This window comes from Helianthus annuus, chromosome 12 (assembly GCF_002127325.2).
Source record: "Helianthus annuus cultivar XRQ/B chromosome 12, HanXRQr2.0-SUNRISE, whole genome shotgun sequence".
In the NCBI taxonomy this organism is placed as follows: Eukaryota; Viridiplantae; Streptophyta; class Magnoliopsida; order Asterales; family Asteraceae; genus Helianthus; species Helianthus annuus.
The window spans coordinates 94,898,411-94,915,108 of record NC_035444.2 but is presented as its reverse complement, the minus strand read 5'-3'; the positions used below and the strand labels follow the sequence as shown (position 1 = coordinate 94,915,108).

General features: G+C 40.1%; 1 long non-coding RNA gene across 1 annotated transcript; it reads right to left on the bottom strand.

The window, feature by feature from the left end:
* Positions 1 to 570: 570 nt before the first annotated feature.
* LOC118484741 lies at positions 571 to 3,854 on the bottom strand. The gene is made up of 2 exons (XR_004874302.1): positions 2,811 to 3,854; positions 571 to 1,914 (listed from the first exon to the last, which is right to left on the bottom strand). It is a non-coding gene; the product is annotated as an uncharacterized LOC118484741 (long non-coding RNA).
* Positions 3,855 to 16,698: the final 12,844 nt, after the last annotated feature.

Below are 16,698 nucleotides of genomic sequence, written 5' to 3'. Positions count from 1 at the left end.
AAATCTACGTCAAAACGTAAATCAAATTGAATATTTATACCGATACGTGTATACAATAAACACGTATAACTCAATTACAAAGTTAAGAGATTGTAAGTGTAAATGCTAAAAGTTGAGGGGTAAAAATATTAAAAAATATAAAACACAAAAAAGCTAAAAAATAGTTAAAGTACTATTCAACATAGTTGGTAATCGTAATATAGTTAATTAATATTTTTAAATAACAAGAGATAAGGTAAATCAAACTAAACAATAAATACTAAAACAAAACAAACCAAATAAAGATAACTTAGGCTTAATAAGTGTCATTTTCAGTTTTAGAAGGGAATGATATTATGGTCAATTTTCTTTGAACCTACTTCACCTCTTTTCATATGATATATTTCTTTTTAATTACATGGTATTGACGAGAATTTCATTCTCTTTAATTTGAGTAGACTATTGCTATAGTTTTCTTAATTTAAAAAATATTTTACAAGCTATAAAGTTACGTGATTTGTGTAAGTTGCATGATTATGTTCCAGTACGTAATTACATACCATATGTGCAAGCAGTAACAAATGCTTAATGTGACCCTCCATCTATAATCACGTACCATATGAAACAAGTGTAAGGTAACGTGATTATGTATCATTACGTTATCACAATTTGTTTGATTGTATAATGTTTTTTTTACTAAAGTTATGCTTATTACATGATTATACAATGAGAGCTTAATTTGTCACACCCCGAATATCAGAGCATTGACGTGACTGGACTGGTATCTTCATTGCACAGCGGAAGCAAATATAAGCGAAGACTTCTAGAAATTGAACGCCCACTAAGTACTCGACTATTCATGGTTCTCCTATTCCAACCGTGCCTTAACTTTGAAATGTAACCTGAGAAAGAAACATGCGAAAAATCAACATAAAGTTGAGCGACTTCATAGTTTGTTTGTAAAAGATTTGAAATAAATCTTTTTGAATAACGGTTTTTGAAATATGGTTGAGAAAACGAATTTAAAATCATTTTCTTGTCATGTTGTATGGAAACTTTGAATGAAAACATGGTATGTATCTTGGATAAATCAAGTATTCTCGTACAAATCAAGTATTCTTGTGTAAATCAAGTATTCTCGTACAAATCAAGTATTCTTGTGTAAATCAAGTATTCTTGTATAAATCAAGTATTTTTTGTATCAAGTATTTCTGTATGTAACAATTTGTTAATGGGTTGCAAGGCCATTAACATGTGACACGACATAGGAAACATCCAAACCATAGGCATTTTTCTAGTTGGCATATTATGAGACACAAAAGCACTGCTTGGTACTCGTTCTCACCAAGAGTGTGGCTGCCCGAAACCCGTTAGATCTAACCTTTTGTTCTGCGGTCTAGGTATATTGTTGATTAATGGTGCTTATGGTACCCTATTCGTGACACGATTTCTCGTATCATGTATCATTTCTCAAAACGCATCATACTTGGTACTAGTTATCACCAAGAGTGCTGCTTGTTTTTGTATCCATCATACCATTTGTAAACATTGTAATATTTGTAACATGAATTTCACCCCCGAAGTTATAAAACTGAAAACAGTTAAAAGAAAAGGGGGAGCATGAACTCACTAGGTTTAGAATTCGTGTGTATGCATATTTTGAAAAATACGCTTGTTTGAAAAACCGGTATAAGACATAAGCTTTTCGTAAACCATTCGTGTCTGTTAAAACTTGCTTATAACATGGTTTAGAAATATGTAATTCTTGTACGCTTTGCAAAAAGTGCATGTTTTTCCACCCCGAAAACATTTAGAAAAAATGTAAAACCATAAAAAGGTGGGGTTATGAACTCACCTGAATATTCCTGTGCAAAGCTAGCTATATACGATGTCGTTTCCAAGACGTGACTCGCTAGCGTGCATTCTACAATATTCCTATCACGGAATATCTTATAAGTTTCTAAGCAAAAGCGGTAACTAAATTACGTGTCACCGAGCTCTACCGCATCGTTGACCGAACGATTCGACGGTTAAGTTGGCAATTTGATGTAAATGATAAAGTTATACTCGTTAGCTCGTTTAACGTCGTTATGGATTCACAAGTCTTGAAAAGACTTAGTTTCTCATGAGAATTAAAGCATATATATATTTATATAAAAGTATATAAATATATCGGTAGACTTTCGCTTGTAGTTTTTGAGAAGTCGTACGTGTATGTAACGAATGTTTTATGAAAAGAATATATAATAAACTTGTATTATATATCGTATGCCGTTTAGGTGTTTGAAATAAATATAAAAGTTATATTTATTTTATAAAACAATCGTCGAGTTGTTGTGTTAATAAATATATAACTATATTTATTTTTATAAAAGAATCCGCGTTGTATGATATTGGAAATAAATATAAACTATATTTATTTTACAAAAGAGTCGTTGTGTTGTTTGGTATCCAAAAAAAATATAATAACTATATTCATTTGTTGTAAATAATTTCCGACTCGTCGTTTTCGTAAGGTGTAAAGTGTCGTCGAAAATAATTTTATTTTTGTATTTGTTTTTTATACAAAAATATCACTTGAATACAATGGTTCGTCTTATAATAAAACGCGTTTGTTTTTACGGATTTTCTCAGAAAACGGGCAGAGTTTCCTCTGTTTTTGGACGCCCCCGACAACACAGGTTGTCGTTATTTTATCAAAATTCAACAATATTCAACCAAGATTCAATTAAACTATATATATCAAATGTAAATTATAATAAGTCGGTTCGAGCTCGTTATCACGATATAAACTATAAAAATAATGAAATAATCGTGCCGTATATCTTTACCAAATTGTCAAGTCGAAACACCGAACGTGTTGACCGAGTCGACTTGCTGAGTTGACCGAGTTAACCGGGTTAACGGAGTTAACCGAGTTAACTGGGTTAGCCGTGTTTGACCCGAGTTGACCCGAGCCGAATACGAAAAATCTGAACCCGAACCAAAATCTGTTGACTGCGGTTGACCATCTTTGACCCTGTTTGACTGCGGCTGACTGAGACCCGAGCCAAACTGAAACCCGTACTGAGAACTCGAACCACCTTGACATCTCTTGACCCGATTCCGAACCGGTTTGAACCAACCTTGAACCCACTGACCCGAAACCCAAATCGCGGCTGACCCGAACACCCGAACTGAAATCTCAGATGACCGAACCAGCATAACCACTCCACTGTCATCATTATCATCAACATCTCGACTCGAACATCATCATCATCCTCTCAGCAACAATTCATCCTTATCATCAATTCTCAGAAAAAGAAATGAGAGAAAGCGAAGAGAAACAGAGACGAGTGTTACCGGGGTTGTAGGGAAACATGTCAATCAGAAATAACTCCACCACCGGCGGCCACCCGTTGCTGGAAAACGGCGCTTCTGCCAGAGAAACACAGTCGCTGGAAATCGTCGGGTCCCCGTCTTCTTCTCTGGTTTTTCTCTCTCTCCTCTCGGAGTGTCGCAGCCGCAAGCCATCACCTCCGGCCGCCGCGGACTTCGTTATGTGGTGCTGGAGCTCATCGGAGAGGGGGGTGGGTAGAGGTGAAAAGGGAGGAGGATGGTCGTGTCGTAGGCGTCGGAAAAACGGCGCCGACCGGCCGGAATTCCACTCCGACCGTCGGACCAAGCAGACAAGAGGGGAGTTGTTGTTTGTAAAGATAATCGAGAGAGATGAGGGACCTGTTGTTTTTATGTGTGTGTGTGTGTTGTGTATTTAAGAAAGAAGATGATGAAATGTGAGGGTTTCATCTTTGATTGTCTGTGTGTTTATAGAGAGAGAGAGAGATAGGGGGTAATTTAGTGTGTTGGTTCATTTGTGTGTGTATTTGATGTCTGCATATGGAACCCTTTATAGAGATTTTGTGATCTTGCATAGATCTTTTGTTTCATCTTTTTGAGACAATAATCCTATGGAGATTTTATAAATATTTTGTAGAGATTTAGGTTAGATTTGTAGAGATTTCATAAGATTTATGTGAATCCTGAATAGATTTTGTGAATCTTAATAAGATTTTTAAGGGACGATCTAATATATTATGTGCAGGTTTAGGCTAGGGCCCACAAGCCCATCTCATGTGTAAGTGGCCGGTAATTCCTACGAGACCCGATATCGTAACCCAAACTCCATAGAATAAATTTTTTTTTTTAAATTAAAAGGCGTATAATAGTGGCGTTGTCAGTATTTTGCACGGTATCAGTCCGTTGTCATTTGATGTTCCGCAGATGCCACGCGAATCTTCAAACGCGTACTGTAGAGTTGGATAAGCGTTCCTAGGCACTCCAAAGGCCTAATTTGTGCTGTAATCACCATTTATTATCGCGTTAATCACCTGTTAATCACGTACTTAGGAGCCGTAAATTATCGGTTGTCATATAATTGTTTTTATGCTATTACGTGATTAGATCTGTAATATAAGTTGTTTTGTGATTATATAAGTTGTTATGTGATTATAGATGTGTTACATTGGACATTTGTTACTACTTTGCCTTGTACATCATTAATGCATTGAGCATATGTTACTACTTTGCACACATGATATATGATTGTTACATTAAGTATTTTGTTAATGCTTTTGCACACATGGTACGTGATTCTAGATTTAGGCATATATTTGAGTATCTGGTATATGATTTAGGTGCTCATTGACTATTTTGGTATGTGATTATAGATGCACTGTTACATAATTTAGGTATTTATTAATCACGTGAATTTGTTACATTAAGAATTTGTTACCGCTTTTGGACACATATGCTACGTGCATTAGGTAGTCATTGATTATGTTCGAGTACGCAATTATGTATTGGAACATAATTACGTAACGTTGCACAGTCACGTAACTTTATAGCTTGTAAAACAAAAAAAATAAGAAAATTATAGCAATAGCATAATCAAATAAAAGAGAATCAAATGCTTGTTAATAAAGTGTAATTTAAAAAAATATTATCGTATGAAAAAGTTACAGTTTCGTTGTTTGAATATCATGGGGAAAGTAGGTTTACGAGTTAGCAATATTGGATTATCAATTATGCCCTTTCCCCCTTGTTTTCCTTGTATTTAGTTACGTGAATTCAAAATTTGGGGACCACTTAATCTCAACCATTGGATTATTTGATCAAAGGCTCATGTTCTCTCCTACACGTCGCATGAGTTCACCATCTTGTGCAATAACCTTTCTCATAAAGTTAAACTAAAAAAATCTTCAATTTAAACTTGGGATAAACCATCGCCAACTTCCTCATCCTTTTTACATCCAACTACTCTTCTTTCTTTTACATTGTTCCCATAGCCTGTGATTCTCTATTTGCCATACCTTTGTCTCACTTCATAGGTAGCAAGGATATATCAAAGTGCTCCCCCAGGTGCTAATGACACTTGTGATTAATTAAGGTGATTGATCTTTATTTAACGGTTTGTGTTATAATAATAAAATATATAAAGATGTATAGTATTTTAACATGGGTTCACCAACTCTTGGACCGGGCAAAGTCTAACATATAGACCATGTTAGACGAGTCACTAGACCAAGTTTTGGATAATCATTGAGGCCTAGCATATAGACCGTGCAAGCCAACAACGATATTCTCGATAAATGAGTGTTGATCACAAGATGTGTTTCCACAAATGGGTTAACCACTTCTCCAAGATCGGATTTCCCTTATTAGTATATGGGTTGTTACACATCTTGAGTGCTAATAAACTTTACCTCCTTTGGTTAGCAAGAACTCCCACAAGATCAAAGACCAAAACAATCACAAGCATTACGAAAAAAGAAGAGTAGAAGGAATTATTAAAGACACAACAGACCTCTTGTCACACCCCGATTTCCACGTGTCTCACCGGTGGGCCCGGTGGGGGATTACCGTGACGATGTTGGCAACAATATAGTCAAACCACACAATTATATAATGCACAGCGGAAGCATAAGATAAATATATAAACTTCAACCTCTGGTTGTAATATCAAATGTATTACAGGGGTTGAATATATATCCACAGTGGATCGTAAATAAACATAAAGTATTGTTCCATCAGATACTGCAATCAAGCTTGCGAGACTTATCCCGACGCTAGGGAGCTAATACCAGCCAATTTACGTTTAGGTACCTGCACTTAATCTTTTTGGGGAAAATACGTCAGTTTACACTGGTAAATACATTCAACTGACACATTTGAAAATGTTTATTAAAATTGATTTGAATGCACAAGGCACAAACTCTTTTATAACTTGGGAAAATTATAATAAAATCTTGTGAACGTTTTACATGTTCTTTTATGCGTTCAGTAGCCCGGGTCGTGCCGGGTTAAAGATTTATAGACACACCACGTTTGTGTAAAACCGTAGTATAAAAACCAACGGCTACGTCTTTTAAAATTAATGTCGACACTTTATACCGGGTGTACGCCTACACCGGGATGTCGATGGTCGTGGCCATTTCGTAAAATGATGCCAAGGATATCCGGGACAACGGTCATTAAACCCCCCAAAGGCTTATAAGCAACAAAACTGTTTAAATGAGCCGATCATATTATTTAATTAACCATCTAAGCGATGGAAGAATATAATGCTCAATCAAGCGGTATTAATATACCGTAACCCAAGCCCATATAGGGGAAATAAGTTAAAGTATTTACCTTTGCAAGTATATTTCCTTAATTGGATTAAATCATCGATAGCTTTTACTGGGGCTCCTAATCTGGAACGAAGGTTTTAATTAACCTCTTAGAATCCTAACGAGTCGTTATAATGGCCGTAGCCTAGACCGGTTGGTTCCGATATATATAGATATGGTTTAATCGCGTGAAAGGCGAAAACCGAGAATGGAATGTGATTCTGCCCCAAACAAGTTCAGAGACTTGTTTTATATGGGTTCAAGGTTCACACTCTGGATTTTGGGGTTCAAATAATATAATTTGACCCGTATCGGCTAATTTATGAAAACTAGTTTCATAAGCCGAACCGTGCGCGCAATAGGCGAAACGGTTAACTATGAGAGTCGTACGCTTATTTCCTAAGTCAATATGCCTTAAATGGGTTGTGGTATCAGTAGGATACCTTCCGCGACGCCCGTAACGAGTTTAAGTTAATATTATGCCCCGTAGGGGCTTTTCGGTCATTTTAAAGACTTTAAAAGGGCTTTTCGAGTTCTACAGGAAATCTGAGTTTCCCGAACAGCTTATAAAGCTTAAAATACTTTATTTATTATTTAAAACCAGTAGCAACTGGTATCGGGTCAAAAGACCTTGTAGAACTCAAGTTTTGGCCAAAAAGGGCATATTCGGTATTTACCGAACCGTAGCCAAAACCGCAGGTTATGAGCGAGGTAAAATTTATTAAAAATCTTTAAAATTCCCAAAATATTATTTTAATACAGTGGGTACAAGTTTTGGTGTCGAAATCTTGGTTTAGATAGGTGTTATGCTAATTGCGCCGTTTATTACAAAAGTTTATTTAAATTGCGCTAATTAGCATAACTCTCATTCTAGACCTCGGATTGACGTGAAACTTTAAGGACATTCTTATAATTTAATAAGCAAGGTTTTGGTCCATTCACGTGTCCGAAATACTCGTTTTATTTTCAAAATGGCGTTACGGTCAACTTTTAGGCGAATGACGGAAATGCGCAAAAGACTCGGATAACTCATGAACCGATCACAGAGGGTTATACCAACATGTGACCTGGTCCTAAGAGAGTCCTAAGGTATATCTATACCTCACTAAAACGGGTCAGAACTGAAGTCAAAGCAAAAGTCAAACTTTTGCGACATTCGGCTCCGAACCGGTTCAATATAGCAAATGATCGATTCAAACGAGCGCAAACAAGTTTATATACTTAATATCATGTTTTATAAGTGTCAAAACAGGTTTCATAACATATACATTACAGATTATGCATAAATCGCTAAAATAGCTTTCTGTTGACTTTTTAACCGCACGTTTGACTCGATATTTGACATAGTTAGAGTGGTGATCAGGGGGAACCCTTTTAGAGGTTTATTACCCACATAATTACCTACTCAAAACTACTTTTGATCCGTCATAAGAATGAACCATTTGCAAGTTATGGTAATGACAACCGTTAGTTACGACGGTTGTGTTTATGAGCTATAACTATGGAAATGTATGATCAAAATGGTTATGAACGACTTACAGAAGTGTGTTCTTGCTTATAGAGCAGAGATGGAAGCTAGAGAGCTCTTAGAATGATCAGATAGAAGTGTTTGTGTTGTGGTGAATGTTATGAACCAATGTGGCTATTTATAGTGTTCAAAAACCTTCAAGATCATTACAACACATGCTATACTTGATCATGGATCATGGGCAGGTGTCCCTAAGTGGTATGGGTCGTGTAGGGGGCACCCATGCTCCATTAATTGGTTGTTTGATCGTTCAAATGCTCCAAAAGGCAAGAAACTACAACTTTCTGCATCTGGGCACTTCACGCGACCCGCATGGGAGTTCCCATGCACTTTTACGCGGGTCGCCCGAGTTTAACAAATCAGACGCGTAATTGAGGTGGCTCGCGGCCCGCCTCAACTTAAGCCTAACCTTCACGCGGGTCGCGAGAGGTCTGTTTTTCAGATTTTTAAAATCTTTTGTAATGATTATGAGAATCTGGTAATTAATAACGAAATCTTTCGTAATGATTTACCTGACCTTTTGGGTTTGAAGGGGTAACTTTGCGGTTTGGCCCTCGGTTATTTACCGATAGGGGCCTCGTGTTATTTACCCGCATTATAAAGTCCCCGGTTAGTTTATTAATTATTCAGAAAGCCTTAACTTTTATTATTGACGCTTTTAACCCTTCTCATACGAATTCGAGTATAACTCTCTCGTTTTAAGACGGAACTTCGCGGAATTTATATAGTATATTCTAGTGAGTGTATAATACTGTTACGGAGCTTTGGGAACGTTAAAGGGTCACTCAGAGGTATAATTAAACATGTTGACACAGTTAACCCCTGTAGCTCGTAATCTCTCACTTTCTTCCGCGTTTCGCTTCCGTACGATCTATGTTTTATTTGTTTGAAGGTACAAGCGTTATTTAGGGTTACTATCCAGTATATTTACCCTTGTTGACATTTATAACCCTCGAATTTATATACTTTCAAGGTTTGTCAAAATTTGTCCTTTATTTATTATCAATGCCACGTGTAAACTAATGACACGTGTTAACACATCATTGGACACAAAAATTTGAGGTGTTACATCCTCACCCCCTTAAAATAAATCTCGACCCGAGATTTACTCAAATAAATAGGGGTACTTTTCTTTCATTGTAGCTTCGACTTCCCACGTATATTCAGGACCTCTACGAGCATCCCATTTGACTTTTACAATCGGTACGTGCTTTCTGCGAAGCTTCTTCACCTGTCGATCTTCAATCGACAAAGGTTTTTCTATAAATTTTAAGCTCTCATCTATATGCACATCTGTGTGTGGGATCACCAATGATTCATCGGCGAAGCACTTTTTGAGATTGCAGATGTGGAACACATTATGAATTCCATTGAGCTCTTCAGGCAAGTTCAACTTATAGGCGACTGACCCGACCCGTTCAATGACCTCAAAAGGTCCTATGTATCTCGGACTCAGTTTGCCTTTCTTGCCGAAACGCATCACCCCCTTCCAGGGTGATACCTTTAGCAACACTTTTTCACCTACTTCGAAGTGAAGATCCTTACGTTTTGGATCAGCGTAGCTTTTCTGCCTATCGCGGGCAGCCTTGAGACGTTCCCGGATCTGGACAATCTTGTCCGTTGTCTGGAAAACAATCTCTGGTCCCGATAATTGGACCTCTCCTACTTCCGCCCAACAAACAGGCGATCTACATTTCCTACCGTATAATGCCTCGAAAGGCGCAGCCTTTATGCTGGTGTGGTAGCTATTATTGTAGGAGAATTCGATCAGGGGTAGATTCTTATCCTAGTTACCACCTAAATCGATCGCACATGCACGAAGCATGTCTTCAAGCGTTTGGATAGTACGCTCACTTTGACCGTCCGTCTGTGGATGGTAAGCCGTACTAAAGTTCAAACGCGTGCCCAAAGATTGCTGGAAACTCTTCCAGAAATGAGATGTGTATCTAGTATCCCTGTCGGAGATAATAGACACAGGTATGCCGTGTAAGGCTACAATCTTATCAACATAAAGTTGGGCTAGCATATCGGAGCTATACGTCTCCTTGATGGGTAGAAAATGAGCTGATTTAGTCAGCCTATCAACTATGACCCATATTGTATCGTTTCCTTTCCTGGTTTTGGGTAACTTGGTTATGAAGTCCATAGTTACGCATTCCCACTTCCACTCGGGAAGTTCAGGCTGTTGTAGCAAGCCAGACGGCCTTTGGTGCTCGGCTTTGACTTGAGCACAAGTCAAGCACTTTGCTACATGGGCGGCTACAGACTTTTTCAAGCCTATCCACCAATAATTTGCCTTTAAGTCTTGGTACATTTTGTCTGCACCCGGATGGACTGAGTATTTGGAACTATGGGCTTCCTGGAGGATAACATCTCGTAGTCCTCCATAAATCGGAACCCATATACGTCCGTTCAATCTGAGAATTCCATCCTTGCTAAGAGTTAACTGCTCCTCAGTTACTCCCAGCTTTTCATTTGGATTGTTAGCTTCCAACACAGCCTCTCGCTGTGCAGCTAATATCCTTTCAATTAGATTGTTCTTGACTTCAATGCTCTTGGCATTGATTCGAATGGGTTTTACCCTTTCTTTTCTGCTCAAGGCATCGGCGACTACGTTCGCTTTGCCGGGATGGTACCTGATCTCGCAGTCATAATCATTCAGGGTTTCCATCCAACGGCGCTGCCTCATGTTCAACTCCTTCTGGTTGAACAGGTGCTGGAGGCTTTTGTGATCAGAATAAATCACAAATTTAATACCATAAAGGTAATGCCTCCACAATTTTAGTGCAAACACAACGGCACCCAACTCCAAATCATGGGTGGTGTAATTCTTTTCGTGCACCTTTAATTGCCTTGAAGCATAGGCAATCACCTTGCCCTTCTGCATAAGCACACATCCCATGCCCGTGTGTGATGCATCGCAGTAAACTACGAATTCATCTGTACCTTCTGGTAATGTTAGCACAGGTGCGTTGCTTAGCTTTTGCTTCAGTATTTCGAAGGACTCTTGCTGCTTTGGGCCCCAAATGAACTTTTCTTTCTTCTTGGTTAAGGAAGTCAAGGGCGCAGCAATCCTCGAAAAATTTTCAATAAACCTCCGGTAGTATCCCGCTAACCCCAGGAAACTACGGATTTCGGTAGGCGTCTTTGGCTCTTGCCAGTTCATGACCGCCTCTACCTTAGCGGGATCCACTTGGATACCACGCTCACTCACAACGTGACCTAAAAACTGAACCTCTCGTAGCCAGAATTCACATTTCGAGAATTTGGCGTAGAGTTTCTCACGTTGTAGTAATTCGAGAATGCAACGGAGGTGCTTCTCGTGGTCAGCTTGGTTCTTGGAATAGATAAGGATATCGTCGATGAAGACTATAACGAATTTGTCCAAGTACGGCTTGCAAACGCGATTCATGAGATCCATGAACGCAGCCGGTGCATTTGTGAGCCCAAAAGGCATCACTATGAACTCGTAATGACCATAGCGAGTCCTAAATGCTGTCTTATGTACATCTTCATCTCTGACCCTTAGTTGATGATAGCCCGACCTTAAGTCGATCTTTGAGAAGTAGCTCGCTCCTTGCAGCTGATCGAACAGATCATCGATCCTTGGCAAAGGATATCTGTTCTTTATGGTAACTTTATTTAGCTCTCGGTAGTCGATGCACAACCGCATCGATCCGTCCTTCTTCTTTACAAATAGGACTGGTGCTCCCCAGGGAGATGAACTAGGTCTGATAAAACCTTTCGCCAGCAGTTCATCCAACTGGGTCCTCAGTTCTTTCATTTCCGTCGGAGCTAATCTGTAAGGTGCTCTTGCTATCGGAGCCGCTCCAGGAATGATGTCTATTCTGAACTCCACTTGTCTATCTGGTGGCAAACCAGGTAGTTCTTCGGGAAAAACCTCGGGGTATTCAGAAATGACAGGAAGATCCTCGATCTTCGGCTTCGGTTCTTCAATTATCACCTGAGCCATGTAAATTACGCAGCCTCTGTTCAAACACCTTGAAGCTTTCAGCATAGATACGTCTTCGGGCAACCCGTACTGCGTATCTCCTCGAATGGTAAGTGACTCACCACTCGGAGTCTTTAGCACTATATGCCTCTTACCGCAAATGATTTGGGCCTGGTTATGGGATAACCAGTCCATGCCTAGCACAATGTCAAAACCCGCTAATTTGAAGGGAAGTAGAGATAAAGGAAAAGAATGGTTCTTAATGGACATTTCACATCCCTCTAGAACAGTAGAGACGGTTTCTATCGTGCCGTCTGCTAATTCTACTTCGTATTTCACATCAAGGGTTTTGATAGGCATATTTAGTAGTTGGCAAAATTTCTGGTCTACAAAGGATTTATTAGCGCCAGAATCGAATAGTACTCTTGCAAATATATGATTTACGAGGAAAGTACCTGTAAGCACATTGTCGTCCTTAACCGCTTCCTTTGCATCCATGCGAAAAACTCTCGCACTTGACTTCTTTGTCTCTTCCGCCTTCTTGGCATACTTAGGGCAGTTACTCTTGATATGCCCCTTTTCATTACAACCATAGCAGGTTGCATCCTTTATCTTTTTGCACTCCACGGTCTTATGATCCTTGGACTTGCATAGCCCACAGGATGGAGTCTTTTGTTGCGACTGTGTACCAGACGCAAACCTACACTTCCCGGAGTGAGGTTTCTTGCAGACCTTGCAGTGAGGTCTTCCATCAGCTTGCCCCTCCTTCTTTGCCTCCGACCCTCTCTTGCCCTCACCGTTTCCACGGTGCTTTTTCCCGAATCTTCGTGAGGTATCATCCTCACGTTTTCTCTTCTCAGCCTCCTTGCTCCTTAGTGTCCTCAGACGGACAACATCTAAAGTTAGAGACAAGGAGAGATCAGTAACTGACCTGAAGGTCGTCGGCCGAGAAGCCTTTACGCTAGCCTTTATTGCAGGCTCTAATCCCCCAATGAAACGGGCGATTCTTCTGGGTTCTGGTGTCACAAGGTATGGAACTAGGCGAGACATGGTATTGAAATTCGTCAAATACGCCTGGCAGTCCAGGTTCGTCATCACCAGTGAGACAAAATCAGCCTCTATCTTCTCAACCTCGTGCTGAGGGCAGTAGTTTTCTTTAATGAGAGCAATAAATTCCTCCCATGTCATCTTGTACAAAGCAGACTTACCAGATGCCTGCACCAACGCCCTCCACCATGCCAGGGCCTCGCCCTTAAAAGACTGGGACACATACTTCACCACATCCCTCGCTGCACACCCGCTGATGTCCACTATAGTGTCCATCTCATCCAGCCAGGTGATGCAATCAACAGCACCTTTCTCCCCTGTAAATTCCCGGGGCTTACATGATACAAAGTATTTGTAGGTGCAACCCTTAGCACTGGATGCGTCAGTATATTCTCTATCGCGATGAACGCTGTGCTCAGTGGACGAGTGTTTGTCGTCATCTTTCTTGGGTTCAGAGGGTGGTTTGGAGTGTGTCTTTGGTTTAGAGGGTGGTTTTGACACGGTTCTGCCTTGGGACTCAGTATATTGACGATCAATAGCTGCCTGAACAGCATTGTCAATCAGAGCCTTCAGTTGTGCGCCTGTCAGATGCACTGGCGTATTGTCATAGTCATCTTCATTTGTGTGGCTGTTCTCTCCATTGGGATCCGCCATTGTAACTTGAATCTGTTACAGAAGATAACAAAATTTTATTTAGGCGATTATTATATAATTGTCTTTTATGACAATTTGTCAACCATGGTATAGAGACCATATTTGGTTAACTTATTATTTCATTAAATGTTAGGATTTGAATATATCCTATTTCAGCTATATAAATAGTATTGGCGGCATAAAGCCTAATCATGATGATGTTTTATAATATTAGCCGAGATTTCAGAGAATCAAAGGCATAGAGAATTGAACCGTAGTTCTTTTATCTCTTTCTGACAGGGAGTCATAGACCACCACTGTCTTTTGTCTTTATAAGACAATTATTATGGCCCATAGGCACTACACCTCTAATGGATGTTTTAATATGGTTGGCCCGTAGGCACTACATCTCAAATGGATGTTTTTAATAAGGTTGGCCCGTAGGCACTACATCACTAATGGATGTTTTTAATAAGGTTGGCCCGTAGGCACTACATCTCTAATGGATGTTTTAATATGGTTGGCCCATAGGCACTACATCACTAATGGATGTTTTTATAATACTGGCCCGTAGGCACTACATCACTAATGGATGTTTTAATAATACTGGCCCGTAGGCACTACATCACTAATGGATGTTTTCATAATACTGGCCCGTAGGCACTACATCACTAATGGATGTTTTCATAATACTGGCCCGTAGGCACTACATCACTAATGGATGTTTTAATAATACTGGCCCGTAGGCACTACATCACTAATGGATGTTTTTATAATACTGGCCCGTAGGCACTACATCACTAATGGATGTTTTAATAATACTGATCACCTTCATTGGTGATTCAACCCACGATTTATAAATCATTTAGTTGGGTTTTGAAATCCTCAAAGGATTATTGTATAAGAATGACGTGTGTGATTTTAACGAATCACATCTGCCATGATTGTTAACATGCGTACAGAGGTTAACAGGGAATCAGAATCTTTTCAATTAGGTCGTACCATCTTGACTGGATCTTAAAAGACACCAAGCTAGGTTTCACCTTTTAAGATTCTTTATCTAGGCAGATCAATATAAAAGGAATGGTTTTGATTTATTTTATACATATTAAAACAAAACTCATAACATACATTCCAAAATCTCAGATACAGTTACATACTGCCCTAAACGGGTCTTTCAAATAGTACATACCTCCATAGAGGTTTTTAAAATAAGTGACAAGTCCACGTAGGGACTAATACAAGATAGATGTCCATGCAAGGACTAAAGATAAGTCCACGTAGGGACTGAAATACGATAAGTGTCCACGCAGGGACTTATTTCAAAGTAGAAATTACATTAGTACAATTATTAAGGGCTAATGGTCACGTTTCTTCTTTTTGCCCTTTAGTAGGTTTGCCAAGCCCTTGAGAAATCCTCGGTGGCTTTTCTTTTCTTCCTCGAACTCTCTCTCCACACGATCTAGTCGATGGAGTATTTCTTCCTGTTCAGGAGGAGAGAAACGTGGTTGTGGCGCTTGATGCGGAACTGGAGGTCTGGGAGGTATTGGATACCCATGAGCTGAGTAGTCCGGTGGTCCCATGTTTCCATGTGCTCCGTCAGGGTAGCGCGCATTATATCTTGCCGACACCACATAGGGGTCGCGCTCATAGCCGTAGTTGTATTGTGCTTGTGACGGTTCGAACGGGTTGTAAGCCGTTGGACCCGTGTAAGCAGGTATGGGTTGGTCATACCCAAATGGTGGCGAGTTTTGTGCAGCTGGTGCGGAGTTCGCCTCCTGTATAGGACTTGAAGGTCCTTCTTCTCGTAGTGGCGGATAGTGGCTACTACTAGAATGTCGAGGAGTGCTGAAGTGGATACCCCCTCCTCCTCGTGTAGACATACGAGCATTTGTCCTCCTACGCCTTGGCGGATCAGGTATTACTGGTTGCGCCGGTGGCGGAGGTGGTGGCGTAACTGCCACAAAGCGTGAATCCTCAGAGGGATCCTGTGGATGTCGCGGTTGTTGAGACGTCTGTTGAGGTGGCGTGTAGTACCACTCGTGTCGGTCAAACAATGCTTGGAAACTGTCTAGTCCCTGATAGGGCGTGCCATGGAAGGATGACCCATCAGAGACTTCTATCGGATGCGTGGGCGTACCACGAGCTGGTTCAGTAGGATCCTCATCTTCCTCCATGGGATCTTCAGAAAAGTGGTCTTGTGGACCAAGCGGAACAAATCCTGAAGGTTCCTGTATGTAGTCAGCCGGATTAAACTGACTTATGTAGTATGGAGTAGGGTCGTCGTAATTTCGGTGCGATACCGAGCGTTGTAGAGGTATGAAGGAAGGTTGTGGGTTGTTGGGATCATTTTTTGAATTCGGTCCAAAGGAGTGCCGGTATGATGGCGTCGAGCTGTGCGAAGTGGAATGCCTCGCGGGTTCGTAAAGATCTCTTCGTCTTTGTGGCTCTTCGCTCCGTGTCATCGAAGGATGTCTTGTACCTGATGGTCCAGCTTCGTTATCGTGATGTGTCACGACTTCTCCTCTGCCTCTTCTTCCCCTTCCTCTTCCTCGGAATATAACAGGTGGCATTTTCCTGCTCCAAAACTTATTAAAAATCAAATCGAAAATAAAGACAAAAAGGAGTAATAATCCGAATTTGTCCTAAGTTATTGTCTAGACTCAAGTATGTGCAATTGTGTCATTGAGATTAAACACAATAGGATAGTGTTTAATTCACTCAACGTTGGCTCTGATACCAACCTGTCACACCCCGATTTCCACGTGTCTCACCGGTGGGCCCGGTGGGGGATTACCGTGACGATGTTGGCAACAATATAGTCAAACCACACAATTATATAATGCACAGCGGAAGCATAAGATAAATATATAAAATTCAACATCTGGTTGTAATATCAAATGTATTACAGG